Source organism: Nannospalax galili, unplaced genomic scaffold (assembly GCF_000622305.1).
Source record: "Nannospalax galili isolate Female #2095 unplaced genomic scaffold, S.galili_v1.0 scaffold114, whole genome shotgun sequence".
In the NCBI taxonomy this organism is placed as follows: Eukaryota; Metazoa; Chordata; class Mammalia; order Rodentia; family Spalacidae; genus Nannospalax; species Nannospalax galili.
Genome location: NW_008336930.1, coordinates 499,621 through 504,149, shown reverse-complemented (window position 1 = coordinate 504,149; position 4,529 = coordinate 499,621). Strand labels below are relative to the sequence as shown.

Sequence of the window (4,529 nt, the reverse complement as noted above, 5' to 3'; positions counted from 1 at the left end):
TTGATTTAGGAAGGCCAACCCACTATCAGTGATGCCATCCCTAGGCAGGTGGGCCTGGGCTGCTCGAGGAGGCTTCTTGAGCAGAAGCTAGAAGCGAGTCTGTGAACAGTGTTCCTCCATCATCGCTGCTTCACTGCTTTTGCTCCCAGGTTTCTGCTGGAGCTTCTGCCATGACTTCTCTCAGGGATGGACTGTGCTGTAAGCTGAAATAGATCCTTTCCTCCCCTCAGATGCTTTTGGTCAGTATTTATCACAGGAACAAAAAGGAAACCAGTTCAATAGTAAAACTTTTTGATCTGTTTTCTTCAAGCTCATGAATTTTCCTAAAACACAGCTCTTTTAAATTCTTTATTTGAGAAGTTTCTCATATAGACTAGTCCATTTGTGAAACCTTACTTTGAGAGCAAGGTGAGATCATGGTTTCTGGAGAGTGGCCAATGTATTTGTTCTATGATGTCATCTGGGCAGTGAAGGATTAGAACTTTATTCCAGTATTACTAATCTGGCTTTGTTGTATCTGTCTTCCTAGAAATTATAAGCAGGCTTCTTACCTACTCTGAGCCTGCAATCATTTCTAATAATTCATCTCAGAAGTGCATCCACATCTAGATTTGCTATGTGCCCGATATTTTTGTTGGTTTGTTTTTGGGTGGGTGCAGTGAAATTTATTGATGGTATTCAAGAGAGTAGGGCTCCCTAAGCCCCTCCCCTTCTTCTGGGGGTGTCTAGGATGGAAACTGTGAAGGGAGATAGTGTGTTGGGGGCTGGGTTGGGGCAGGGACCCCCAGCCAAGGCCCTCTCTCTTCCTCTTGCTGGGGTGTTTCAGAGCTTCTTAATCCTTGGAGGCCATGTGGACCATGAAGTCCACCACCCTGTTGCTATAGCCAAATTCATTGTCATACCAGGAAATGAGCTTGACAAATTGAGGGCAATGCCAGCCCCAGCATCAAAGGTAGAAGACTTGGTGTTGCTGTTAAAGTTGCAGAAGAGGAATTGGTCCACAGTATAGCCCAGGATGCCCTTTAGGGGGGCCCTCAGATGTCTGCTTCACCACCTTCTTGATGTCACCATGTTTAGCAACTTTCTTTGGGTGGCAGGTCAGATCCATGACAGACATGTCGGGTGTAGGAATGCAGAAGGCCATGCCAGTGAGTTTCCCGTTCAGCTCTGGCATGACCTAGCCCACAGCCTTGGCAGAGCCAGTAGATGTAGAGATGATTTTCTGACTAGCCCCATGTCCATCACGCCACAGTATCCTGGAGAGGCTTTCTACAGTCTTCTCTGGTTGTGATGGCATGAACTGTGGTCATGAGTTCCTCAACAATGCTGAAGTTGTCATGGATGACCTTGACCAGGGGGCTAAGCAGTTGGTAGTGCAGGAGGCATTGCTGACAATCTTGACGGAGTTGTCAAATTTCTCATGGTTCAGGCCCATTACGAACATGGGGCCATCAGCAGAAGGGGCAGAGATGAGGACCCTTTTGGCTACATCCTTCAAGTGGGCCCTGGCTTTCTCCATGCCAGTGAAGATCCAGTAGATTCCACAACATATTCAGCACCAGCATCGCCCCATTTGATGTTGGCGGGATCTCACTCCTGGAAGATGGAGATAGCCTTCCCATTGATGATGTTTCCCATTCCCAGCCTTGATTGTACCATTGTACTAGCCATGGGTGGAATCATACTGGAACGTGTAGAACATGTAGTTGAGGTCAACGAAGAGATCATTGATGGCAACAATATCCACTTCGCCAGAATTGAAGGTTGCCTGGTGAGCAGGTACCTGATGAGGCCAAATCCATTCACTCCAACCCTCACCATCGTGTCTCAGGTTTGAAGCTGGCACTGCATGAGAAGATTTGGCTGTCTCTAGAAAGGGGAAGAGCAGAGAGCCATGTGCCGATATCATGGTTTCAATAATAGAGAAAAATTCAAGCCCACATTTGTCCCCAGTATTCTATTGGTGTATTGCTTAGAAAGAACCAGCAAAGCATTTCATCCTGAAGCCTGAGTAAGCTCCAATGCTTTCTCTTGAGGTACCAGCCTGTGGTTAGAGACAGCAAGATTCTGGGAGGTAACCATGACTAGACTATCCACAGGCTAGTCACATCTAAGACTACCAATGATGCCAAAATGTGAGCTCACAGCTCACCAAGACTAGCACAATATTGGAGTATGAACAGGCTCACACTGTTCTCTGCTCGCTATTCCTGAGGTTATCTCTTGGTCTAAAACTACTGCAACAAGCCACTGGTGATGCTGGCTAATATAAGTCTGATGGATTGTGAACACATGTCTCCTTCCCCTTGCACTTGGGAAGTTCCAGAGGAAAGTCTGCAGCAAGCCCCATGATATAGGCAGAATCCCGTACTGTCTCAACAGTTCAGTGGAAATTCTTGCAATCATTATCTTGACTTGTCAGATCTTATACAATGTTATATGGCCTGAGACTGGGGAAATGTTGGCAAAGGCTATTTACTGGATGTTAATCTGATGCTCAGCTAGGTTGAGCCTGAGTCTCAAAGTCACAAGGACTCACGCAGTTATATAGGCGCACTGGGGCCCACACTGCAGCTGGTGGTGACTCAGATCTGTGATGAAAAGTTGTTGGAAAGAATCTGCACCCTCTACTGAGCCTTCTGCAAGGCTCTGTCTGATTAACTGTTTAGAACCTTAACGCTTGTGGAGAGTTTGGAATGTTTCAAGTGCAGAGCCAAATGACCTCGAGCCATCTTTAGCCTTCTTACTAGCCGTTTACTGCCCTCCTCTGTATGTGAGCTAACATCTTTCGCCTATTTTGTAAATCCTTTTGAATTTACAGACACACACCTAGGTCCTGCCAACCAAAAGGCTAAGAATGCCATTACCTACTGGCATCTGAGGCCAATAGCAGAGATTTTCCTGCTTTGCTTTAACCTACCTACTTGATTCTTCCACCAATGTATTTGAAAAGTGCCTTGATTTATGACTTCCTTGGTTTATTACAATAAAACACCCATATTGCAACATGGAATTTGGGGTAACCTAAATCTCTGTCCCCAGGCCATGGTCACTTCTGTTTCGCTCCAGAATAAACTGTCTTATTCCCTTCGAGGTGAGAGTATGTTGGTGTTGATAGGCAGAAACATGAGTCTGTCCTAGTGGGGTGCAGATATCTGCCTGCTACACAGTTACTGGTCTGGCAATGATTGTGGTGCTCAGAGTTGGAGGACAATTGATGGAGACAGGCCCTAGACCACTGAGGCTGGTAATGCTAAGTTGGGCCATACCTGAGTCTCACAGTCTCAGGAGGAGATTAATTATTTTCAGGAACACAAAGCTAGATACGAAGTGTCTGGTTCATGGGTCTGTCCACAGGTGACTATGTCGCCACTGAATGTTAAGGTTACTGTCTATAAATTCTAATGGGCATCTCTCTCCCCTCCTTTCCTCCTTCCCCCTGTCCCTCCTCTCTCTTTCTCTCTCTCTCTCTCCATCCCTCCCTCCCTCTCTCCCTCCCTCTGTCCCCACAAGCTGGAGAGGTCTCTTTCCAGAAGTAACTGCTTGATGGTGGGGGAGGGGTGATATGAGAACTCTTTACTTCCTGTTTTTCAATAACTTTTTCTTTAGTTATTTGAAAAGCAGACCCTACCCTATGGTCTCTTCCCTGTTTCCTCTTATAAAGGCAGCTTTGTGTAGACTTGTGAATAAGTCTTACTTGGGGTTGAGAGATTGTCAGAGGATCTTAACAGCCATATTGCTCCCCTCCTCCAAACTTCTCTTTTGAATCCTGCAGAGACCATGGTGATGTTCTAGTTTCTTTCTGTTGCTGTGATAAAAATCACTGACCAAAGTCCACTTGGGGAGGAAAGGGTTTGCTTGGCTTAGAGCACAGTCCATCAGGACTCAGAGCAAGAGCCTGGATCATAGACCATGGAGGAACGCTGCTTACTGGCTTGCTCCTCTGGCCTGTGCTTAGTCTGCTTGCTTATGCAATACAGAACCACTTGCCCAGGGATGGCACTGCCCACAGTGGGCTGGGCCTTCCCACATCAGTCAACAATCAAGAAAATGCCCACAGACACATGGTACCCTGATGTCCACAAGGCCAATCCAATAGAAACAGTTCCCCAGGTGAGGTTCCCTCTTCCCTGGTGTGTGAAGTTGACAACTAAAGCTATGTAGTACAAATGAAAAATGGTTTTTAGATGGATACTTGAACACTGTTGATAAGGGTAGGAGGGGCACAGGCTGTCATAAAAACATCAAATGAAGCACAAAAAATTGACTTGAAAACCCCCTGGTAAAATCGGAGCAAGGAACAGGCTGCCTTTGACATGGGAGTGATGATCACTAACAGCCCTAGGCAGAGCTCATGCAGCAGCCCAGGGTACAAAGGTCATCAGAAACATGAAGGCAGTAATAGGTTCAAGCTCTAGGTGTAAACTGTCTTGTGGCACCCTTTTTGTGGTTGAGTGCCTGCTTCTCTACCACTGTTCTGGCCAGAAAAGGAAAACTTTTGGTGGCCTTGCCTTGCCTCCTCCCCTTCA

The 4,529-nt window shown here is 46.5% G+C and overlaps 1 pseudogene; it reads right to left on the bottom strand.

Moving 5' to 3' along the window:
- Positions 1-832: 832 nt before the first annotated feature.
- LOC103732864 lies at positions 833-1,821 on the bottom strand (annotated as a pseudogene).
- Positions 1,822-4,529: the final 2,708 nt, after the last annotated feature.